Genomic DNA, 26,974 nt, shown 5'->3' on the forward strand with positions numbered 1-26,974 from the left:
ATACTTTACAGGAAAGTTACAAGAGTAGTAAGATCTCTAGAAACCATGATCTGACAGCAGAGACAAAACTGAAATTACATAGCCCAAACAAGAAGAAGGGAAAAAAAAAAAAAAAGAAGAAGCACATGATATTGTAAATTAAAGTCAAGAAATTCTGTGGAAGGAGGGAAAAAATTGATTTATTTTATACATTTCTAGGGAGAACCCATAGTCTTTAGTGTTCTAAAACTGCAGCAGGATAAATTCAAATTCAGTTTATTGGAAGATGCAGGAAGAATAGAATGAGGGCTTTGGGAAGGGGGAGATTTCAGAAGACTCTTGGCTAACTGTAAGTGAGGTTCAGGAATCTTTGGAATATCAAACAAAAGGTGGCATAACATCACTGGCAGGCAATTAAGAAGGGGGGATGGTCTTTACCAGATGTTTTTAATTTCCAGGTACATTTCTGCTGATGTGTAGAAAATTGGTGCTGGCAATTTAGATGGAGACAAGAAAGAAAATTTGACAAGGAACAAATTGCTAGGTCAAACTGATCTGGAAAACAGGAAGAATAAAGGAAAGATCTTACAGGAAGGAAAAAGAAGCTCTGCTTTGGGATGTTGCTACTTCATATACATCAAATATTTTTTCATGCAAAATTTATATTTCTTCCTGCTTTAAAAGAGAAGGAATTAAAGTACTTCATTTGAAGTTTTAGGAGGTTGAAGATGGTCAGGAGGTGCTAGACCAGTCTTTGACAACCTGACGGACCTTACTCTATCCAAAAAAGCAGTCAATATACAATCGAATGCGCCTAAAAACACTCTAGGAAACATCTGCACCTACTTTGTCTGCCACTGCATGATGAAATGCACACAATCAGTGCTGTATAACTCTCACTGTACTAGCAAGAGTGACTAGCAAGGATGATGTTGGCACTTAGTAAAATTATACCTTTGTTTTGCTTTGTAGACATGCCATGTGATGCAAAAGTCTTATAGGGTGCTTATGGGCTTTGAAGGATGAGGCTAATTCCAGTGCATAGAAATGGAGTACTAGTCAAATGTCATCTTTAATTTGGATCCCACTTGAAAAACACAATCTGTCTCTTGGATAGTATTAAAATAACTGCTTAAGTCAGGACGTGAAGTAAAAACCGCAGGTTACACTATAAAAAATAAAATAAAATAAAATTCTAACCTTCTGATAGAAAGTAAAAGAAAACAAAATCGCATATGACTGATGCAACAACACATTTATGACTCTTTACCTGACTAGATAGGAGTGAGATGAAGGAAGGAAGAAAGATGGAAGAGGGAGCAGAAGATATGCTATCTATGTCTATTTAGGGCTTTGGCTATCACATTAGGGAAAAGAATTCGGGCTATGCCAGTGAAAAAGGGGATGTTTTGGTGTGACAGACATACTTGCTTGTGAGATCTTTTCTTTGCTGTTTGCTTTTGTGAGTGGGAGGGATGTTTCTTTGTTCAGTTATTGATAATCTATCTGCAAGCTTGACAGTCCACTGCTGTTCTGTGTCCAATGCTGTTCTTTCTAAGGCTCAGAGAAAAAATAAAATCAGTCAGGCCAGGTTAAGATTGGTAGACATACCAATTGCTAAAGCTGGTGTAGCCATCAGGGATGCTTTTACAGAGCTAGGTTGAGCAGATCTGACCCAAAGAGTCTTCAAACCTGTGTAAATTTTTAGTTCATTCCTATAGCCACGTAGGCTTTGGAATTACTTGTTTGTTCGTTCTTTACTGAGATTTTTAAAAAACTGTGTTACTTTAAAGTGCCTGGGCTCTGCACATATCCATAAAAACAGCATTCTCAGTGAGATGAAGAAAGCTTTACAGTCTCCTAAAATAGTGTCTGAATTCTGAGCATGAAAAACAGAGAAAAGAAAAAAAAAAAAGTATCTTTCACTTCCTTTAGATTGTAAGGCTATTTATCATTCTATCATTAATCTTCTTATTCTGGGGAAAGATTATGGGAAAAGTGGTAGCTCTTCACTTACTTCATTATCTCTTTAGCCATGTGTCTTCTGAGAAACTTCAGTGTTTTTCTGACCCAAATATAGCAGTGAGATAACCTCGCTTCTTATTAACGTTGACAGAGGTACCTTGTCTCAACAAACTCCATAGATCTCTCTTCCTTTGGCATTGTACATCACAGAGTCCTTGTAGGAACATCTCAAGGATACGCAGTAGCTGGGTTTGCAGCTGTGTCCTTTAATGCTTTTCAGTCTTTCATATCACTCCCCCCAACCTTTAGAAATGATGTGTTATCCAATTCTGCACATTAAGAATTTACCATTCCCTGGGATACCATGCTGGCATCCATTCCCTGTGGCACTTAAAAAGACAGCAGTATTTCATAGCTTTTTTCAGTGTAAAAGTAACCTAGTTTTCCACCCACATTTAAATAGAATTGCTCTTAGAACTTTGGAGTGAGCTTTAACAATTGCTTGAACTCACCCCAGGACCTGAATATTCACATTCCTGTCACACCCATCCATTTAGATCCAATGATGTCATAACAGATTTGGGGGAGGCTCAGGCAAGTGGCTTTTCAGCTTAAGTATTTTTGCAGAATTCTTTCTTCATAAAAGCTAAAGCATGTTAAATCCCCATAGAGCAGGAGCATGGCAAGGTTACTGTGTGCTTAAAACAGATATTCGGCATTGAAAATGCACTGGAAAGAGGAGAGGAGAGGAGGTTTGTAAACTGATTATACCCCTGGAGCTGGCAAAATGGTGTTCAGGATTTTTTCTCAGTCATATGAGGTAGAGATCTTGTAGTGGTAAAGTTCAGAGTAGTTGTCCAGTCTTTTTACCGTACATAAATCCTAAGAAACAAGAAATAAGGTATATAACAGGGAGGTGCAGCAAAATAATGGAGGACAAATAAATGAAATAACTTAATTCTTTCTCTTTTTAATACCTATATCCTGCCATTTGATTATGCAGTGTCAGTTCGCTTCACTGCCATACTAGTAATTTTGTTTCCTTTTTTGAGCATTGTATTTCTGTGGCTTATTACAGACTGCATTCTGCCATCTGAGTTGCTACTGTATAGCTCACATTCTGCCCTCCCAGTTACAGTAGGAATATAAAGGGAGTAAAAGACTAATCAGAGTGAGCACAAAAGGAGAGAGAATGCATCCCTGAATGCTTAAACTCATCAAGAGAAGGCCTGCTGCCTTTTCTATTTTGAATGCACAGTTTGTTCCCAATATCAAATACTTTTATTTTGGTAGTAAGGTCTATGGCTGCTAGTACTGAAAGCATTATGATCTAAGTACTAATTTTAATTCTCCACTCTATTTCACAAAACATTGTTAGTTCATGTCTTTAGGCTTATGCACCCATGATCTAATTTTAAGCAGACCTTTCTGACACCTGAAGGAAACCTAGATTCCTGCATGGATTTAAGGGGCTGAACTGATGTTTCCACAAGACAGAACTGAAAAGAGGGATATTCAGGCCAACAGCATTGTAGAGATAGTAATCAAAGGCCAAAAAATGTGAGTTGTATCAGCAAGATAAGGTGAAAGACCTCTTGCAGGCCTACCAGAAGGTGGAGGACACCAGGATAGCATCTGCTATCTCTCTGTTGATCTCCTCCTATATAAGTGTATGTACAAAGGAAGAAGTAAATTTGTGTATTAGTATGTGTACAGCAAGTTATGTATGCATGCATATTTGCACGTGCAAAAGAAGAAACTTGCTTATCTTGGATGCTGTAAATACACAAAATATACCACCAAAAGACAGCTTCAGCAGACGTTAGGATGAAGAGGTACATGGAATACAATCCAGACTCTGTTACACATCTATAGTGCTCTGAAATTCTGCAGGATTGGAAGTAGGGAAGCCAGAAAAAGCCCAATTAAGGAGGAAGTTCGGATTGAGATAACATATATGATTTATTTTTTTTCCAGCTCTTTTGATTTTTAACATCTTTTCCATTCAAAGAAGGTATTCATTTCATGTCCAAAAGAGAGACTTTTTTTTAAAACAAACAAACAAACAAACAAAACAAAACAAAACAAAAAAAACACTCTTCATTTTAAGGCCTACGAATAAAACAAAAAAAGGGCCATTTGTTATCTACCATGTCTTAATATCAGTGATAGGATTTAAACTGTCATAAGGGAGCAACATCAGAAAACATAAATCATGGCAACAACAACAACAAAAATCAACAGGTCTAGGTATGCAACTAAAATAAAACAGACTGCATCAAGCTATGTTTTGCAAACAGCAATGACAATTCAGTCAGAGGTCCCAGCTTTTAAGAGTAAATTCTCATTTACCTAGGAAATGTAAAAATTACAAAAACAGTTCAATTTAGAAATCCTATTTTGCCAGTTTCGAATGTCCCACAATTACACTGTGCTTTCACAAAGGTTAAGGAGCAAATATATTTGTGTATTTGATTCATGACTGCTTGCTTTTGTCTTGCAGGGAGGGAAAACTACTTTTTCCTTGTGGGATGGTTGTGTTGGTTGGTGCAGAAATGTCTTTTAGTGCTTCTTGATAAACAGCAGCCTTTTCCAGGAACAGATGTAAATCTTTTATTGAGGTTTATAGGAATAAAAGTTTTATTTCTTCCATCCCATTCAAAGATCTTCCTGTATCCCGTATTCTCTGATCCTGCATCTTAGCTCTTCTGGGCCTTCATCCAAATAACTGAGCAACAGCAAGACTTACATGCCCTTAAGTTGCTTGTAGCTTCTGCCTTACCTGAGACATTTTCAATCTAGAGCAATACTTTAGCTGTAATCAACATTACCTGAAGTAATTTAGTAGCATTTTTTCTTCTGTTCCCACACTGATAACCTCAGACTCCTTGAGAAGCCTTTTTTTTCTTCTGTAGATGTGCCTTCCTGTGGACTCACTATGATGGTACCTCCACTACTCTTCACAAAGCTTCTTGGAAAACAATTTAGGAAGTTAGAGATTGACTTTTTGTTTATTTGTTTATTCCCCTTTCTTTCCACAGTTAACCAATAATTTGTGTTTTCTGTAGCACATCTGGCTGGTAAGAAAATAACTTATTTCCTGGAAGACTGACTGGGAGTAAAAAGACCTGTACTGCCCACAGGCTGCTTGGGAAAACAAGTTTTATAGGGCTGGGTGGGAAGGATGGCAAGGTACCAAAATAATCTGTCACTCTTAAGACTTTATATTACAATATTGAAGATTATCACAGACTAGAAACAGCTAAAATGATTATCTCACCACTTTTTGGAGTCCATGTACTACCCTGACTATAACATACATACATGGCTAGCAGTCTATTTCAAATGTGTGTCCGAGTGGTAAATCAGGAAGATTTGTGATCTTCCATATATATTAGGCTATATAAGAACCATGTTCTTTCCAGTGATGTTATGAAAGACTAACTACAGAATGTATTGTTATTTTCCTGTTTGTTGTGGAATCTTTACATTGATTCCTTTTCTGGTACTTGTATTTCGTAAAAAGTATACATTTATTAGGAAATATATTAGAAGCTGGAAGATACACAAGCTGCACTCTTCCCTCCAAAACAATTCAGATCACTTTTTATATGACACCCAATTGCAGTATTCTACCCAATAGTCTAAAAGCAGACAATTCAGTAGTCATAATGTTAAGATTTTTTAAAGCCTCTCTGGTCTTGGTAGGCTTTCATAACTGCACTGTACTTGGATGTTGAAAATTAGCAAGCACATTTTCTAATTCCAATGTCCTTTTAACCTCTGCTGGCAATATTCACCTTAGCTCACAAAAATGATTCAGTACACAGTACATAGTAATAATAATAGAAACATCAAATTTGCTAGTATCAATCTGACTCATGATACATTGTCACATCCTTTCATGATACAAAAAGTATATTACATTTAATCTGTGCATGGTCTCAAATATTAGCTGAAGCTTTCTGCAAGTGATTAGATGTCTCCTTTATGGGCCCCAAAATGAGGGAAGCAAAAGGTAGAATTACAGTTTTCATTACAATCCTAGAAATGTGGACAGTGTGATTGATAAGAAAGATCTCTGCTTGCCTCTTCTGGAAATGGCATATGTTCCTAGTGACATAAATTCTATTTTTCACAGTCTTTGACCAGACAATACTGACATTAAGTGAAATGTTCCCACTCAAAACACGTGTTTACACAGCAGAAGAAAATTAAAAACTTTCATAATAATAGGAAAAAATTTCATTATGGTATGGGTCCAATCCTTGATTACACTGCTCTTCAGGAAGCTATTTCCTTCCAACTTTGTACAGCAAAATACAAGTATTGGCCTTGAATACTTGAGTGACAGCCTTTTTCTCTGCATACTTTCTGACCTGCAACTGATTCCTCAATGATTGACATGTCTTGGACAGGCTAGACTTGTAGTCTTCTGGTGATATTCACCTCACTCTTTTTCCACTGCCAACGTTAACTTGCTTTCTGCTTCTGAGCTGTAGAACTTTACTTTAGATTCCATCCTTCCTGACCAAAAGTTTGGCAGCCTTTGCCAGTAATGCCTGAGTGGTCCCACCGCTTGGTATTTGTTTCTTAGACAATGAAGAATCATTCCTTCTTCCGTGGATGCCTGCACTAACCAACATTTTATTTTTTGTTCACTTCAGTAAGCTCTGTGTCCCCTTCCTGATGTCCTCAGATGCTGTTTTAGTAATATCTGTTGAATGGATGTTTTCAAAAGGGTGAATATTTTAGGAATATTCAGAAAATCTTGTAGGTTAGAAGAAAGATAATTAAGTGGCTGACATTCAGCTGGCATCTAATCATGCACTGTAACTTTATGTATGTGCATCCTGGGGCACTGAGTCACTAAGATATAGGAAGAAAGGGATACTTGTCATGGGGTACTGAGTCTTTGTCCTGCTTATTGGGAGGCAGTAAGAATGCAGGACACCTAGTGCAAGCAGACAAAATGCCAAAATGAATAGAAAAGGCAGCACTGTTGACTAATAAAGCTCCTGGCAGAGAAGCTTCTTCCAGAAGTAAACTTGGCTGATCTTGACAAAGATGTAGTTCTATGTACACAGAAAGGTCCTAAGTTATGCTTTGGCAGCTTGTTAAAGAGTTTAGATCAAACTTGGCTTTCTTATTGGTAAAGAAAAGAACACATAAGAAAAGAAGAAACAAAAGACAACCAGCAAAGAAAAGAAACAAAAGAGACACATCCAACTGATAGCAAAGCTTCACAATCATTTGTTTAATGAAGATGAGTTATTAAATGTGCATAACAGGAAAAGAAAGCCAGAGGGCCTGCAAACATGACTTACACTGACACCAAGGTGACACACTGTGCTTCTTGTTGGGTCACAATCAAAAGACTTGAACAGTTCACAGGAGTATGCTGTAATAAAGGTGTAAGTCATTAGTGGTTTGCTGTTGGAGGGAAAGAAAGCAAATATAAATATTTCCTGTTTAGTAAATGTGAACATGATTGAACTTTCTAAACCCTTGTAAGACCATAAATGATGTTTCAGCCTTCCCTTTCTTTCATTTCCCTTCCCTTCCCTGGAAGAAATACTTGTTGCAACTATATCCCTTTAAGACAGAACAACAAACTCTAAAATAAATTGTCAGGAGAGATCAAATACTGAATCAGGAATGTAGGAAATGCTATGTCATATCCTGTAAATAACAAGCATTTCTTTAGCATGTTGCTAAATTTAGCAAGGACATACTATTTTGGATAAATCATGAGAGGCCTTATAGGTGCTGGTTTTACATGCTTGAAGAAAAATAAAAAAAGAAGGAAAGAGTGAAACAAACATAAAATTCATCATCTCCTGTTAGCTGTAGATTATTTTTCACAATCTGTTATTTAATCAGTTGTTGGGACTAATCAGACCCCATAACAGATATTGGCAGGGATGAAAAAAAATTCTACAGACAGGGAAAGAAGGCACTTGTCAGCACAGAGATGACATCTATAAACCAGATACGGGTAGTAATGAAATCTGGTTGGCTGTACAAGTCTATTGAGGGAAAAAAAAAAAAAAAAAGAATGATAGAATTTTCTGGAGTGTTGCAGTTGCTTTTCTTCAACATGTTGCTTTCAGGTGTCACATCTGTAGAAGGTCAGCTGCTTTTCTGTAGATTACTTCCAAACACACAGTGCTGTAGCAGCCGTCCTGAGTAACAGTGAATGAGTTATTCTCTGCCTTTCCCCAAACTGAGATATGTTATGAAATACAGGATTTTTAAACACCCAGAAAGGACTCAAGTGGCAGCCCCAGGAAGATTTATTGTGGACTGAGAGGAGACGTTGCCTCCTTGAAAGCTTTTGTCTCTTTCCCCATATTTACCTCTATTTGTGTCTGCTCTATTTGCCAGGCACCCTGACAAGTCTGTTTGAGGGCTGTAAGTGGACATCACCATCGTGTGTTACACAACCAAGGGCTAGTAGACATTGCTGTTAGTCACGTTCCTGAGAAGGAAAGCTTATGATATAGACCCCTCACATGCCTCAGTGCTCTGCTAAATAGAGCTGTGTGCCAGAATTAAGGCATTATGTGGCAGTAGCTTGCCCTTTAATGTTTTTCCATACTTGAATGCCACATAGATCTGTCCTGGGATGGGTACCAGGAGAGTTTCTGCAGTTGTTTCAGAAGCATAGTGGGTCATTACAGCACAGAGCTTGTAAGAAATTGAGATGTGTTTCATGTCTGGCTGCACCATTAGCTGTGTGATGTGTGGGCCACTGTCCTTGTGAATAAGAATTGTGGTGGGGGAGAAGGTTCCCATCTGACAATAGACTCTTATTGAAATTGAGATGTCATTGAACTAGCTAAAAATAATATTTCTTTTAGCACAGTAAAACAGTACATTAGCTGGTGAAAGACAAAAAGGAGGGCTACTGGCATGCATTCCTATGAGTCAGTGACAATATCCACCTAGTAACAGAGGGAGCTCCCTCCTTCTCTCTCTCCATCTTCCCCCCCACCCCAAAAAAGTGTCTGGATATGCACCTCATCTACATTTTCTCAGCAGAAGCAAATCTTCTCAGAGTACAAAAAGAGATTGTGTGTTTTGCTAAAGTTAAAAAAATATGAAAAATAAATGAAGAAATAATTCAATGCATTTCTATTTGGTTAAACAATTCTAATTCAGAATATATATATATATTTGTTTGAATCCTCATGATTTAAGCCCATTTTCCAAGAAAGCGAGCGTATATGATCCTGTTGTGTCTTGCTTCCAATTGCTTCTGAAATTGTTCCGCAATTAACCAAGACTTACATGGAATAAGAGACCTCAAAGTTGATGAAAATCCTACCTGTTTGGTGAAAGTTGGTTCAAGAGGAAAACAAATGTCCTTGTTTCTATGAAGGAAAAGCCATAACATTGTTGATTGACCTGATGGCCTTTCTTTCTCTAAGCCAATTCAGATCTGAGGGGAAGTGCTAAGGCTGGCTTTCTAAAGAAGGAAAAAGTTAAGAACTTGTTGGCACAGACAGGAAGGGGCTTCAGTCATGTGCAAAATTGGGAGTATTCTGGTGATTATTCCTGTTATTCCTGCTTTACAATGGATTCCGTGGAGATGAACTGAGTTCCGTTTTCCAGAAAAATTCCTTGTATCCTCTGCAGAATGATTTTCATCCCTAGTGCTTGTGCGCCACACTGTGGTAGTGCTGTACAAACAATGAAACAATCAGCATGTGTAGGAGTATGATTAATTTATGAGTATGATTTTTTTTTTCTATTAAACCGTCTCATTTCCTAGCTACCATTGACAAGTTCCCCTTCCATTGTCCCCTCTTAACTCTATTTTCAGCTCAGATCTCTCAGCTCTTCAGCTCAGAGCTCTCAGTTTTTACCTTCAAAGGAGTTTTTTAGCTGCTTCCTTAAGTAGACAGAGGGAAGGCTTGGTAAACCTCACTCCTCTCTTGAGCACCTGGAAGCAGGGGAAGTGAGAATATTGAAGGCAGGTGAGTGCAAGACAGTGACAGGTTCTGTTTTTTCTCACCTGCATTGCTCTATGAGCTGCTCTTGCAGCTTGGTACTTTCTGCTTGGCTGCTGAGCTCTGGCCCAAGGTAGGACTTGGTCTGCCAGAGACTTGCAGTGACAGCTTGGTGAGATGCTTCTTCAGTTATTATGTGCAGAGAGGAACAGGGGAGGAGATTAAAAAAACAAACAAACAATTGAACTAAAATCAGTGGTGACCGCACCTGTCTACAAAATAAGACCACAGGAATTGCCGTGCCCTATTAGACCACTGGTCCATTGAGTCTTGTGTCCTATCTTAAATTCTGACCCACACCAGATGTTTCAAAGCATGAAACAAGGCACTCTGCAGCAGGCAGCCATAATAACAGAAGGTGTGTCTATTAATAAACACTTGTTTATTCTTCTGATATTTCCTTTAAAAAATATATATATATATTGTTACTGTTTTCTCTTGGATGCTTAACTCATTAAATGAAGTCCAGAGCACATTCCTTACATTCCTTTCTTCAAACCTTTCCTCTGCCTCAAAAAAAAAAAAAAAAAATAACACACCACCACCAAACTTGGTCTCTCTTACAGCAATAGCAGTTTTCCAGTCATCTTTGTTATGCAGTTGAAGGATTGACTTGCAGGGAGAAATATGTGTTCTCTTAATAGTAGATTATTTCTGTAGGGATTGGAAGCTGAGGGAATTCATCTGCAGTTATATCTGCTCTTTGGCTGAGTGCAGTAACTTCTCAGGCAGGTCATGTACTCTGTTCCACTGCTATCTGCTGTTTTGCTGTATATTTTCCTGCATTTTGCATTATCATTTGTTAAATATATTCCAACCTGTAATTTATCTTAGTCAGCAGATTTAGGACCTTTGTATCTCTCTGCACACCTAGGGAATTCAGAAATAAATCTCTGCTCCTAGGGTTGTTTTCAATGCAACAAATGTTTTAGAGGAAGTCAAGAGGGGCTTGGTCAATATCGTCTGGACTCTCTTGTGCAATAAAACATTTTCCTCATGCTTTCCCAGGTGGCAGAAAAACCCTGAATCAATTCAATGTTCTGCACTTGCTATTTTTTAATTTTTAATATGTATATGTTTTTACTGAATTCTAGCTCTGCTGGTTAAATTTCATGTGCTGGAGATAATGCAAGCAGTAGTCAGAATTCTTTCTCTACTGCTTATATGTTGATTCTTGTTGGCATGTTTTACACAAAAATAGTTTTTCTGAAGTGTTTTGTAGGTAAGTTAATGCAGAATGAGCTAAAAGAACAAGGAACTGTATGCAGTTCAAGTTTGTTAGGCAGAGTTTAAGAGATACTCAGAAAACAGAACATAGTTTTAATCAGATGTTTCCTAAACTGCACTGACTTACTGAGGTGGAAACTTCATTAAAATAAGAAAACATGTCTTTTCCTTAAAACCTGTCAAAAATAAGGTTCTTTGAAGAGAGGAAATATGTACATACAGATTTAGGCCTCCCTCCTGCAGCCATTTAAACAAGCAAACAACATTATGCATCTGAGTCTGTTCTTACAGCTCTGAGGAGATGGAGACCCTGCTCCCGGTGAGGTGAGCTGCCCTGCTATGCTTGTCTGCCATACTTAGGCAATCACCTAACTACGGCCAGTTCTTTCCTATGAGTGATGATGTAAATTGGCTGTGCTGGTACTTGGTTGAAAGACCCATGCCTCTGCACTTTTCTGGACAAAAACTAGAGCTCCCAGCACTGGCAAGGTTGTATTGTCACCCCTAAGCATGGTTGCTAAACACAGCACTTTTTGGATCCTTGACTGCAAACACTCTGGAGCAATGTCTGCTTGCCCATCAAATTCATTTATTACTCTCAGCAGGATGCATCCTCCACAGTGATAGGAGCCCCTGAGCACTCAAGTAATATGTGTGATAAAAAATCAGAGTAAAAAATTGTCGTGAAACTTGAGTAAAATTGATTCAAATGGGAGGCAATTGTCACAACTTAGTTCAAAAACAAAAGCTGTGTTTTTTAACAGTGCTGTAGCTGTAATACTTCATTATTGCAATCAAGTTCCTGTCAAGTGCTGAGAAAGATTGGGAGCTCACAGGGACCCCTCTTGATAAAGAAGTAACATTTACCTTTGTTTGTAAAATTAGTCTACGGGTTTAACAAATTATAAATAATTGGTGAAATGAAAAATGATTGACTAACACATTCAAGGGACAGTTTTTGTATTAGCAGACTGATCTGGTGTATGTTCACAGGAATTCTCTGCCATGTTAGCAGCAGGGATTAGAAATATAATGCTTTTTTTTTTTTTTTTAATTTGGAGACAATTAAGACCAGGATATGGAGGGACTGTTGCAATGGAGTGACTCATGCCATACTTACTGGGGTACAATAAGATTACTTTGATTTCTGAAGCAAAGCTTAATCTCCAGACTACTTACTTTTAAATAACTGCAGACTATATAAGAATTGGGATAATCGGATTCTAGAGATTTTTCTCTGTTACTGAACCAACAAAAAGCTGACACATCTATTTGCTGTGTCTGAACAAAATGAAGAAAAACCAACAGCCTAGAGAAAATGACTTAGGTTTACAAATACAATTGATGTTTGCATGTGCGTGTTTATATTTTCAGCGTGCTGTTTGAGGTACTCCTAGCAGTGGTAAGTGAAATTATTTTCAGATGAGGCAGGGGGCAGATATTTGCAGTTTCTGCTTCTTTATCACTCCATCAAAAGTGCAGTCCCGATATGTACCTTTAAAAGAAGGGAGATATTATCTTACCAATGAGTCTATCATTGCCTATTCATTACGTTATGATACTGCTCTGTGTTGCAAATGTAAGTTTGCAATGGCATGCCTCTGCCTCTAGCTGGACAGACCTGCCTTTCTTCAAAGCTGTTTCCTCTTCAGATAGCCACAAATCTTCCAGATAGTCGTCTCTTTGCCTTATTGACCTAACAGTCACCATCTTAAAAATGCTTTGCTGGAAAGTGCAGTTGCTTAAATATCTATGCAAGAGAACACAGCTGGGAAAAAAAAAAAAAAAAAAGTGTCTATGCCTTTCAGGTTTTTTAGTTTTATTGAGTTAAACAAATTTTCACATGCAGTTGTTTGCATGTGTGCCTCTAGTACTAATAAATAAATAAAAGTACTCATCTCAAAAACAGATTTTGCCCAGAATTAGGTAGCCACAGAAATAAAAAACAGTAGGAAAAATATTCCTTAATTTTGAAAATAGGAGGGGGGATGTGTGGTGCAGTCTTTCTGCCTTTTTTCACTCACCTTCTCTTTAGGGGATATTTGTCCTTCACCAAACATCAGGTACAGTAAGAGACTATCAAGAAAGAAGAGGTCATTTCTGGTCAGAGGAATGTTTTATAGAGATGTGATGGCTACATATATGAATGGGGTGAGAGGGAGAGCATGAGAAAATTTCTCCTTGCTATACCACCTTGCTATAATTACAGCAAGAAAGGAAGCTGATCGTGGCCTAGAAGCAGGGAGAGGAGAAGAGCAGGGAGACTAGGGCAAAGAGTTTTAGTAATTGCAAAGGAAGGAATAGCAGTAGGAATAATGAGAAATGATCTGCTGTACAACCCACAGATAAGTACAGAGTTCGCTGCAGGGAAAGGAGGCTCCAGAGATGATGACATAGAAGTAAATCATAAAGCAGTATGTTTAAAAGATTAAAGAAGAAATGCAATTAAAAAGTCAGATATTTGTTTTGTATTTTCAGCTAGATTTCAGTTCAAATGCATTTCATTTAAATATTCACATTTTTAAGGATCCATGACGAAGCTCTTTGCAATGTCCTTCTGAGAAGGGAGTTTTGTGATGTTTCCTAGGAAGCATAGGGATTTTCAGAAGTTAGTTTTGCCTATTTCCAGATTGATCTTTCAGGAGAACCTAAAGCATTTCAAGGAATCAGTAGAGTAGCCAATGGCATGCGGTTTGAATTCTCTGGAGATCCAGACATCATTTATTGCATAAGTAATGGCTGGACACTGAACGTTTTTGAAAGTCTGCCCCACAGTGTAGGCACAAGTATATGAAAATAATTTCCTGAGCAAAAAAATCCCCTTCCCCCTCTTTTTTTTTTTTTTTTTTCCCTTTTGAGATTTCTATTTTTGACTTCTGTTCAGATTTATTCAAATAAAAGTATCTAAGAAAATATCATCAGTTTCTTCTAGTTACTTCTGATGAGGGCATTGTCACTAGGGACTATTACTGCATACTTCAACCCACATCCTACCGGAAATAGGATATCTAATGAAAAATGAATTCAGTGTGATCTCACAAAAAATCACAACACTCCCTGGTAACCTCTGAACACATCAATTAGATTTAGTGGAATTGGGGATGGTTTGAAATCACATGAGAGTGGTTCAGTGCTCTTAAAGACCGTATCAGCAAAATAGGTTGATAGAACAATTAAAAGCTATAAGTTACAGTAGAGTTGGGGTAACTTCACTTAATAAAATTCCTTATTTGTCTTACTGTGACTTTGATCCTAAACATAGAGGAGCTAAGGTAAAGCAATTTACTTATCCAATTTCTCAGTGTAAAAAAGGCACAAGAAAAATACTGAAATTCAAAAACTAAAAATGTAGGGAGCTCATGACTGTTTGCATCCAGCTGTGAGCCATTACTCACATGAGTAGTCACACTGATTGCTGTGGATCTATTTGTGGAAGCTGGAGCTTACGCCTGGGAGAAGAGCCAGCAAAAGGTATAGGAAGCATAGGCATCTGTTTAGGGAGGCAGGCTGTAGCAGAGAAAGGCTGTTCTGCCTACGTTGGAGGACATGTAGGTCAACACGGGTGTACTCCTACAGTCCTACTGTCTGGTAGCACCAACGTGCGCTAGGTAGGGTGGTAGCTATTGCTTTATTGCCTGAAGCCTCTGCTCTGCACTGCCTGTCTGCCCCAGGGAGGACAGAAGCGGTAAGCAAGGGACTGGGATAAAGTTATTGTGATCATAAGTAAGGGCAGATAAATTAAGTAACAAAAGATAAAGGTGAAATTCCCATAATGTGTCTATCGTCTGCTCTTCTGTTGTTTTTCTACCAATGTCTCTCTACTCCTTTCCCACTCTGTTCCCTTTCCTCCATGCAGAGCCCCAACTCTTTTATTCCTTCCCGCCTGCTGTGGATGTGAATCCCTCTCATTCACCCAGTAACACTATAACACCATCTCCATATGAAGTCATTTCTGCCACTCAGCCTCAAAACATTATTCCATTGCCATTACCACGCAAATAGCCGTTTGAAAATCATTGTGACCCTTCAGCAATTCCCATCACCATGCCGTGCTCACTTGCTACAGATGACTCCTTCAAAGTCTGTTGCTTATGTTGCTATGTTGAATTTGCTGAAGAATCTTTGGAAGAACAAATCAGAATTTGTAGCAGAGGAGACTTGAGTCTACTCATCTATGAAAGAAGGTAGAGGAGGAGTTAAATTCAAATTCCAGCATTTAGGGATTCATAGGTGAAATGAGCTTACATGAATGCCTTGAACAGGCTGTGGCATAAAATTTGAAGATCTCTGCTAACAGCTCAAAACCAAAAAAGTAAGTCATTACGTGTCAAACCCCCCTTCCTAACAACTGCACACCTATTCCAATTACAGAGATATTTCACCAGGGGCTGAAATATAGTGTGGAACCTAGTCCTCAGACTGTTTTTGTGGTGGCAGAAATTTATAGTCAGTGTGATAGATAAACAAACAAACAAAAAAAACGCTATCCTTTATCCTTGTTATAGTTTCCTCCTTGTGTTTAGGACCTGGGAGTTGCTGTTGCTGTTAAATATGTTGTTGTGTGATGGGCAGCTATGTGCATCTCAACTTTCACTTGACTGTAGAAAACGGGAAGGGTAACTGGCCTAACCTATTGTTTTTATTTGTTTGTATGCTGCTTTTCCTATTAATGTTCTTAATATTACTTAAACACTAATTTGTTTTAGATTTAAGATTCAACTGCATCAGATCTAAAAGTGAAATAAAACCAGATACAGTTGGATGTTTTGGCTAGTTTCAGAGTGTCCCTGGGAAGATGATGACTCGTTTTTAGGAAAATATCTTCATTCAATATAATATTTAGACAAATGTTTATGTTTATGCTAAAATAAATACGGATTGGAGTAGGTGCTTCAGTGCTTTCATGGATCAGAAGCTAAGATCATAATATGTAGCTAATTTAAATTTCATTTCTTTTGTCTTTAAATGCTCCAAGTGTAGCTGTAGGAAATCAGACAGGTAAGCAATTCAGTTAATATACAATCTAATAATCTTGACATTCTTTGCTTTCACAAAAATTTTCATACACCATCTGAATTTTTCTTGTTTCTTGCTGGTTTTTATTTCTCTGTCTACATGGCTAAGATGTATCTAGTACTCTGTTCTGTTTTTAAGCTCCAGTTTGGCATTCAAGATGCTTGAGCTCAGTGCTCTGTCCCAGCTGTAGAAATATTCAATGCTTTAGGGTGAGTTGGGGTTAGAGTCACAATGACATGTAGAACCCTTGTTCACTTTTATTTTTGGAAGTGAAAAGTGCCTGGGAAATTTTAACTTCTGTATCAGAGGCTTGGCTCCTTAAAAAACATTACTTATCTTATTGGAGGCCTGTACAGTTATGAGCAACACTGCTCAGACACATGAGATCTATATGTGAGTGTGCCTCAGTATCTAATCCTGATAAGAATTTATCTCATTAACTGCATTGTGAGCACAAAAAAAAAGGTTTCCTTCCCTGTTTCACCTGTGCTGCCAAATCTGTGTCAGAGCAAATCTGCTTAATGCTTTCTTACAGAAAATATGGTATACTCTCGTTGTTTTATTTTCCATTACCACTAGGATAAAGAAGAACTCTGGCTTTTCCCTCTGGCTACCTCCCTCCTTTTTCTGATCCAAGACTAATAAATTATTCAATACAAAATGAACTGTTTCTGGTATTGAAAGCAAGAGACTCCAATGACTCCTGAATACCTGTCACCTATTACTAGGACACCTTCCTCAGAAGATAGAGAATATGGGTTCAAATACTCTTGGTGACATTCTCCCTGTTTCTGTCTATAAACTTTAAAATGTCTGCAGATCTACCAGGCTGTGCATCTGCTGAGCCCAGCAATCCCAAAATATGTCAGATTTAATCTGTGTGGTATACAGTGACTCTAAAATATGCTGGACTCAGATCACATTTGCTCTAAATTGATCCCAAATCTACAGTGGCATTTGTCTGGCACTTTAGGTCATCCAGAACTCCTACTCAGATGGTCAAAATCCTCAGGTTCTGCTGAATGGAAAAAATAATTTGTCTGAACAAAACCTGGATAGTCCCATTCAAAGGGAAAGGTATTCTGGACATGCCAAAAACCTGACTTTTCACATGTGAGGAGTTACGTATGAAGAATACTCTAGAAGCCCATGCCATGGACTTTGGCAGCTAACCATGCATTCATTAAATACAGGAGAGCCATTACCACAGCCTGTACTTTGTGACAAACTGCAGATCTGCACACCTAAATCCTGAGACAGTGGAGAGACTCCTCATCCTAAGTAGATATCAGAGAGGTACCTCTCTGCAGCTCATCATAAAGCACCTGAACATCTTAGAAAAGAATGAGACCAATTCCATAACTCTGTGTCTCTTTGCTTACTTAGGGTCGATGACCCTTCCAGTGAGCTGAGGTTGGTGAACACCCACACATAGGCATAGATATTGCAGCAATCTCCATTCACTCCTCATCATGAGCAAGGCTTCACAGTAGACAGCAAAGTGTCTGAAGACTGGGAACTGCAATATGAGGTTGCAGCTGCAGTTTTATCTTGTGCCTTTCATCCCAAGGGGAGAGAGCCTACTTTTTCCTTCTTAATGCACATCTTTGGTACCTGTCAGATGCTTCTGGGAGTTGTGCTTCATCTTTATGCTTTTGGCAAGGGAAGACTTTCAGACTTGGTCACCAAATGTCTTGTGCAGCTCTACTCTGAGGTTTCTGGTCTACGCACTGTAAGTAAAAATGACTTTTCTTGATGGATGTATACACTAAAAGATGATGAGGAGCTCAGGTGTTCCAGTAATGGAGATGATTTAACAATTGTAGACAAATTTAGCTAGTATGCTGGGATTCTGGAGTGCAGTATCGTTAAGTTTTGCCCTGAACATTGATTATGGTAAGAGAGCCTCAGTGACAGCAAGGATCTGCATTTGATGGACTGGAAATCCTCAGAGAAGTACAACGTTTTTAGGCAATTGTTACATACAAGCATTTACCTCATATGAATGTGTGTGCTCCTATTCGTGCCCTTGATTTTCACATAGCATTTTTTTTTTTTTCCCAGCCTTCACAAGTCACATGAAAACAAGACTGGATATTCTCATTAGTTTCAGATTGTATTTTAAAAAAAAATATTTAGCATTTGTCTAACTGCAGACTTACTATAAATTCTAGTGTTTCATTTTTATTTTTTTAATAACATGTTATAAACGATTTTTGCAATTTTACATACTGTTATATAGTGGCATTATGCATAAATATGTATATATGTGTATATATATATACATATATATATATATATATTACTGGTGGCTTTCTCTTTTTGGCTACTCTAACTATGGCCATGTTCTAGAAATCATTCTCCCACTCTATTATGTCTATTGAACCTCTGTATGGACTGTTTTACCACCTCGAGCTGCTTGCTGAACTTTCTTGACTTACACCTGGTAATTTCCATTCTGTTGTCACTGATTACTTTTTCGTATTCCTGAGGAGATATCATACTTGTGAATTCATGAAATATTTTTAATATTATTTTAAATGCTTTGTAAGTGTTGTCAAGGTTAGGACAGAAATGACACAAGTCAGGAAGTTTTCAGTAAAAATAAAAAGTATTTATCTCCTGCTGCTTTGGTCAATATGAATTAAAGATGATTTTCTCAAATCAGCAAGGGAGGGTGCTGCCTAAAATAATGTGTTTTGAAACAAAATAATAACCATTTATTTCTCCTTTTGGTCCCAGCTTTTGCATATTTATGCATACAAAAAAAATTAAGTACATGTATATTAAGTAACTTTAAGTATGGATGCATGTGTATACATAAATATATACGTACACGTATACACAAACATTCATATAGAAACTTTTGTAGTATTCTTTGATAACGTTAAGTTTACCATGGAATGATTAACAATGTATTTCAGATGGCTGACTTTTGATGTGTTTAGGAGCATTTCTCTTTTCACTTCAATTTTAATAACTACATAAGAAACTAGCATTTCCCAAAAGTCTATTTTAGCACTTTTTTGCAAATGTTTACATGGTTAATAAGCTTTATTTTTATTAATTAGACATATATGATTTTTTTCTATAATTTTAGATTCCCTAATCTTATTTAAAATAATGAATGTGAATATTATGTACTAAAATCTGTTATTTAAAATATGATACATGATATACCATGAAACATTCTTTCCTGATGTGAGAAAAAACTACCAAGAGAAAATAAAAATTGTAAGTCACACATGAATTATCTGGAGAATGAAATTTCCTTCTATTGTATAATAACTTTCATAAAGCTAGTGGTCCCATAGAAGATTTCATATTGCTAGCTTTAAAATACAGCTGCTTGCAGGTACTTATAACAATGGGAAAAAAAAAGTTGGAAAGGGAGTGAATTCACTTTTTATAATGGTATAGTTATTGAGCTATGGCAACCATTTATGTGGAGTATATATTGACTGAGGGAAAAATATGCGCTCTGAACGGTAAGTCATTGGGCTTCTCAAACACCCTTCAGTTTGAGGGCTCTCTTCATGTAAAAGCTAATTAGAGTCAAAATTATCACCATTCTACATTGTTTAAAAGCTCCCTTTCCTTTCAATTTTCTTGTTTAAATAACCTTTGAGACAACACGTTCCTCCTACATGCCAATGAAATGATAATAGTAAGAAGAGCTGTTTCTTAAGTGGAATGAAGTCTGTGGTGTTTTAAGGGTATTGAGTATGGGGTACTGATTTTCTTTTTTTTTTTTTTTTTTTTTTCATTGGTAAATATTTGGAGCCCCTCCTTCTGGTTCCTTGCTAGGCATTGTGCTACACATGTGGAGTCTAGCAAGTTAAGAGCTTTGGGAATAATTCAGAGTTGAAACAGCCTTTTGGAAAACATAAAAATAAACCAATTTCAGAACCTCTCTATCTAGAATTACCAAAACAAACAGCTTGGAAATTGGAAATGTGTTTACCCTTTCCCTGCAGCCCGGCAAAACAATCTGACCCTATGGAATAGAAACTATGCATTTGAAACATCACAAACACTGTAAAGGTTTGGAAACCAAATATGGAGAAGGCTGTGAGCATTCTGGCTTGTAATGCATAAAAGAGGGAGGAAAGAGCTATCTGGATCCACAAGATATTGTTTGATCCTTCAGTTGCACAGAATTAGTCAGAAAACTCTTCATTTCTTTTAATGCAATACAAGCAACTAACATTACTTCAGGAGTATCGAGTTCCATGAATGCTAAAGTAATGCTCTTTATTTTTCAGTGGCATTATAAACATTGTAATGGGAACTATAGTATTCTTCTGTCTGCAATATCCTTCTACTAACAATAAAATTAGAGAAGGGAAATTATTATTTTTTAACTATATAGTCACTAATCACAGATCTTTATTTTTTTTCAAAAAAACATTACAGCTAAGGCTGTTTACTATATCTCATGATTAAAACAAATTAAAAATGCAAAGATTGCAAATTAAAATACATAGAGAATAAAGATTTAATAAATATTTTGATGATCCCAAAGTTTACTGATGAAATGGTTTTATTAGGTCTGCTGAAAAGGTTATTGAAAATGATCTTCCAAAATAGGTCACACAAATAAATGTTGTGGGTTATTAAAATACATGCTACTTGGCAAGAGTTTTTAATGCAATGTGTTTCTCAGGGTAGGCCACTATTTTACCATTATAATGGGGTAGAGCTGAGTGATAATGGTTTATCTTAATAGTATCTATGGACTAACTATGCTCAAGCATTGTTGCTAAATTCAGCATATTTATAGGGAACCTAAAAAGCAGGTAATTAGTGCATGCAATTTTATTTCCAATATCCACTAGCAATATGAGTCTGTAAGCCAAGTTCACAGATGGCACAGTCAATTTTAACTCCACTGATTTCTATTGTGCTGTCCTTATTTAATCCACCAATTATTTCAGAATTTATTCTATAATTTTATTTTTTCCTTGGTAATCCTGAATGATTCTGGCCAGTGATGTCTAACTTATTTGTATTTATAGGCTGAATTGTGTTCAAAATACAACTGTGAGCTGGTCATATTTATCTCCAGATATATTTAGGCACCATGAAATATTACAAGTCTTTACAAAGTTGTCTATATCTTAGCAAAGTGTGCTATGCAGTGGAAAGGATCTGTGTAGAAAATCAGATGGTTCTGAGGATCCAGCAAACACACTGTAGGCATTCCTAGGTTTTGGTTTGGACCAGCTCTAAACTGATCTCACGGACTGAATACTCAGATGTGGCTGAAGCATGTCAGTTGAGATCATGAAGTGTATCCCATGACTTAGATTAATCCTAAAGGAATGCAGTTTCTGCTTTGAGATGCAGACCAAGGCATAGTAAGTATGAACAACAAGGAAAATTAATTCAAAAACATATTACTGGTCTGAACTGAAATGCTAGTATAGAGGCGTTGTATAAAAGACATTCAAGTTCATTCAGATATCATTTTGGATAATCTCATTTTTCTGTATTTTTTTTTCTTGTTTCAAGTCAGAATTGCACAGCCTAATTTCTATGTATCAGTTTTAAGTAACCAAATTAATTCCAAAATATTCTCATTATTTTCCTCGTCTCTATTTATTTTTTTTTTACAGCATCAAAACATCCCTCAGTCCCTCACCTTAGTGAAGAAAAGCTGCATGGGAGTTTTTCTTTAATGCTGCCAAAAGAAAAAAAAAAAAAAAGTAATATGAAATAAAATATGAAAGTAATCTGCTCCAAAATTCCAGTGCATTGAAGATAAAAATGAGATGACTTTTTCAAAAGACAGTAACACCATGGAAGATCAGTTACCAAATTAGATGGAAGAGAAAGTAAAAACTATCAGAACTTCTTCAAGTAATGACTTTACTTCATTGCTTTGCCTGCATTATATAGGATTTTCGTGTTTCTAAACTGCATCTAAACTAAACTGTTTCTAAACTGCATCTAAACTGCAGCACCTGCATAAAGATGTTGAGATGAAATACGAATTTATAAGAAAAGCTCGATAACTTACCGGTCCTTGTCTTGCCTTTGAATGGGTTGCAGTCTTCATGAACAAGTCTTTATACATCTCTTGCAAACACTTCAGCCTTATAATTTCCAACTATCAAAAGGTAGTCTTTACCTTTTGGCAGCCAATGAGCACTGCAGCAGAGTATTGTTTCATTCTATTTCATTGGAGCATAATTTTTAACATGTGAACAAATAACATATTTCAGTCTTTCACACAGATGGAGCTGAGCTTTTAGGTGATGTGATATATCTAGTATCATAGTATCTGAAAAATTGACAGCGCAAACCTTCTTTCTTTCATGTTCAGGCAAGAAAGAATAACCATTCTCCCTCTCAGTCAAAGAGTGTGTCCTTTTTGAATATACACTGTCTAATCAAGACTATGATTTTCACACTTTCAAGACACTTTTTCATCACTTTCAAAAAAATTTGGGCAGTGTTGATAAAAGGCAGTGAGCAGAGTCCTACTTTTCTCAGTTCTTCAGTTACAGCAAAGCTTCTGTGCATATACTGGGCAAAACCTCTCAGCTGTATAGTGACAGTAGGATTACAAATCTCATCACTTGCAAGCAAAAATTATTTATATGCAGTTGCCGAAAATGTAATCTGAATTAATATATCATTGTGCACCTACTCAAATCCTTTTCATTGTTATATTACGTGAAGGAACAGTCCCACCAATTGCTGTATGCATTTCCTGGGTCACTGCTGAGTTCATCAGTGCTGAGTCATTTGTTCACATCTTTTCTGCTTCCTGTAAAATGGAATTAGGGTTATTTCATATTATCATTATATATTAAATTTATTATATTACATGTATATATATATTTTTGTGTTTTGTGCATATATATCCTGAGACTTTTTACATGTACTTCCATATGTATATATAAGCATATATGTGTGTGTGTGTGTGCATGTGTACAGAGTGCAATTCAAATGCATGTTTTATCAGGTGGCTGTTCTTTCTGGTATGATTGATAATCACACACCACATTTTCCAAGATAGTGTGCAATAATTTCTTTGTAGTTTCTGTGAAATTCTACACTATATGGAACTTCTGTGTTAGTGCAGTCTTAAAAGACAATCAGGCTGAAAATCAGTCTGTAAATATGATGTGATTTTCCCAAATTGCATTGTTTTTTCTCCTTGCTATGTCATCACCCTGCCCTGCCCTGCCCTTCCTGTTCATGATCACAGTTTACGTACTCATAAAAAAATTTGAAATAACTTTTGAAGTTACTTCATAAAATGAGGCAGGTGAGACCCTGGCTGCTTTCTCTGGGGGCCTTTTGCCCTTTATAATTTTTCATTTTCTGTAGCTGCATCAGGCACGAGTGAGACAAACCTTGCGCTGTACAATGCTAGGCCTGCAGGCATCTGTTAAAAAATTGTGCTGCTGTGACTACATGCAGAACTTTTCATCACTGTGTGTCTTCCTAACTATAAATTGTTTGTTTTGGTTATTTGCTACTTGAATTTTGTTGTTTTACAAGTTTCTTTTCTGGGAGTGCCACACTGGTTTATAATTCTTTCTATGTGTAAGATATGAGTTCTGTCACAGCTGAGAGTGTATCGCATCCCTTGTGGCATGTGAGCCATGGAGTGGTCACTCCTGCTTTAAGTTTAGAGGGCTAAAATAAATTCTGTGTCTCTTTGTGCCTTCTGTTGGGTTCTCAGCATTTGGAGGAAATCTGTAGACTGTGACTGCAAATTACGATAAAACTTGTGATAAAACAAAATGAACTTAAATACCTTAAGTTCCGATATGACCAAGCCATAGGAGTCCTCGTCCATTATCTTTAGAATTGAACCTGCTAATCAGTTCTGTAACTGGCTTCTAGATCAAAATGCAGCTTATCAATGTTAGTGAACCTTTATCACTTCTCCCTTAAATAGTTGATGTTCCAAGCCTTTAGGCTTGAGGTGTGTTGCTAAGAGAGATGCTTTATAGAAGAGCTATTAGTCTTGTGCAGCATAAGATTTGACAGCCTGGGAGGTTGCTGAAACCATTTGCCAGTTTCATTTCACATTCCCTAGGCATCTCCTTCAGCAGCAAAGGAACAATATGATACCTAGGTTAGTTTTCTTACAAATCTGTGAGACATTATGTTAGAATATTTATTTTATTACAGGTTGAAACCACATTTTATCTAAATGTTTCTTAACAGTTATTGTTACCTTTTTAAGTTTCAAGGTTGGCAAATGTGTTTGTGTATGAACTTGAATTGCAACTGATTTTAAAATATCTGTATTTATGTTTCTTAGACAAGGGACATAATCAGCTTAAGGAATTATTTATTCAAACACTTATTCAGAAGCTGGAAAATTTTCAACCTTGGAGATGCATTATTCTTTGAGTTGAGCTTAAAACTGCAACTGACATAACACTGAGTTATAGGTTCCTGGTTTAAAGAATGAGAGAAGAACTTTTTCCTGATATTTTTGATTGGATTAATGTTAGGTACAAATAAAACTATTTTTTATAGCTGAACGTGGACATTTTTTCAAGTGGACAAAAGTGCATGCTCTTTAAGTTCTATATACATGTATGTTTGTCAAATATTCCTTCTTTACATATTTTCCTAGTATATTGATATTTCCTTGGTTTAATTTACTGCATTTCAATGTAAAGGATTTAAAAATTATTATTTTCTGGATTTTTTTTTTTTTTTACTTTGATAGTTTTGTCACATCATTCTTTTCAGCATTATACTTCTCTTTGGGAAATAGTACTAGGATTTCATGGCAACAGCACGTTATCTAAGACAGTCGATTACAATTGTAATTTCTCACAGATGTTTTAACCTGGTGGGCTTAAATTGATATCCAAGTAAGTTTTAAGAGACTTCACAAAATGAATGCGTATCACCACGCTACATATGATTATTTTCTTGACAGTACAACATATTACCTGTAAGAAAACACCATATGGTTTTAACTCAGATGAGACACCACCACTGTGTAGTAGATGAGTTTCTCTAAAGCCGAACAGCAAAACTTTAATGCACCATGCTAAAATGCATATGTGAAGAAACCAAGAGTATTATAAACATAGGTGATGGCCTGGCAGGCTTTTCTGGAAACCTACCCTGTCAAGATGACGCATGAATAGATATTGGCTGTAACCTTCTTCTTCCTTATTTAGTACTTGGTGTTGTTTATATTGCTTATACAGTCAAGTTCTTTGGTAGTACAATTAATAATGTTGTCACTTTTGACCTCTAAAGACCTATGCAGTAAATTACATTCTTCGGTGCCTTATATTAGTCAGTTGACCCTAAATCCTCATGAAATGCATGTGTTATAGGGATTTCTTACAAGCTACGTTTCCCGCTGGGCTGCCTGAACAGTTGACATATGGCCTTATGTTATGTGTAAAAGTTAGCACTATACAAAACCCACTGCAACTTGCATGAAATATATTAAGAACTAGCTTAAATGAGAAGTCTCATTAGAGTAGCGGAATTTCTCCTGGGCTCATGGAGAGGTTTGCTTTCCAACGGTGTTATTCAATAAGTTACTTGTTCTGTGACTCTTGCAAATTGATACATTGCTACATTTCACTGAAATATTTTGCTGTTTGATATTTTGCTGAAATATCTATAATTTCTACCAAAATAGATTTTGTTGAAATGCTTCCGCTGAGGAAATAAAGTAGCAAAATGAAGAAAAGTTTTTTCTTATTTAACACAAGATGCTCTGCTTAAAATGCAAATACCATGGTCAACAGAGGCGAGTTTAATGCTTTTGTTTTCAGAGCCTTGCTGGTGATACTTATTAAAGGGGATGGGTGTTTAGATAAGATATCCCCAATTTAGCCAAAAAGAAGATTCTCTTAAGGTGAGTCTTACAAAAAATACCATATTTTTCTAATCTTAATGTTAGTTGGTGTTAATGTTAATCTTAATTTTGGTTGAATTCTGACACTTTTTTTCTTCCTCATTTTTGTATAAGTGCAGGAATTGCTTCTTTTCTATGTCTATCTCAACTGTGATTTCACTACCACTTGGACAGGATTTTCTAGTAGAGTGGTTTTAGATATTATAACAGCGGTTAGACAATCTGGTACTGTACTGGGTCTGGCTGGAATGTTAACTTTCCCGGCAGCAGCCCATACAGTGCCGTACTCTGTACTTGTAGCTGGAACAGCAGTGTTATCACACCAGTGTTGTGTCTACTGCTGAGCAGCAGTGGAACAGCATTGGGCCTTTCTCTAACCCTCCTAGGGGGTGGGCAAAAAAGTGAGGAGAGAAACATCACTAGGGCAGCTGACCTAAACCAATCAAAGGGATATTCCATACCATGTGGTGTCACACTCAGCAATAAAAGGTGGAAACAGGAAGAAGAGGGGAGGGGTGGGCTCTCGTTGAGAAGACGTTGGTCCTCCTCTCGAACACCGGCTGCGTGCGTTGAGGCTTTGCTTCAAGGACGTGGTCAATCATCGCTCATTTGTGGAAAGTAGAGAGTAATTTCTTTCCTCTGCACTTCCATATAGTTTTCCTTTATTTTGTTTGTTTGTTTTCCTCCCTTTTTCCCCTTTCCCTTTTATTTCCCCTTAGTTAAATTGTTTAGCTCATGGTAGTCTTTATTTAGTTATTATAATTATTTCCCTTTAATTAAATTATCCTTATCTCAACCCGTGAGTTGTTCTTTGCTTTACTTCTCCCCCTCCTTATCTAAAGGAGGGGGAGTGAGAGAGCGGTTGTGGGGTTTAGCTGCCCAGCACGGTAAAACTACCACAGGTACCCAA

The 26,974-nt window shown here is 36.9% G+C and overlaps 1 long non-coding RNA gene across 2 annotated transcripts in view; it reads left to right on the forward strand.

Moving 5' to 3' along the window:
* LOC311441129 overlaps nt 1-26,974 on the forward strand; it is a 145,713-nt gene that overhangs the window by 104,854 nt on the left and 13,885 nt on the right. For both annotated transcript variants that reach the window (XR_014695817.1, XR_014695818.1), the window contains exon 3: nt 25,982-26,064. This is a non-coding gene — a long non-coding RNA (uncharacterized lncRNA). The remainder of the gene's footprint in view (nt 1-25,981; nt 26,065-26,974) is intronic.

The sequence above is a fragment of the Aythya ferina genome (genome assembly GCF_964211825.1).
Source record: "Aythya ferina genome assembly, chromosome: 1".
NCBI classification, from domain to species: domain Eukaryota; kingdom Metazoa; phylum Chordata; class Aves; order Anseriformes; family Anatidae; genus Aythya; species Aythya ferina.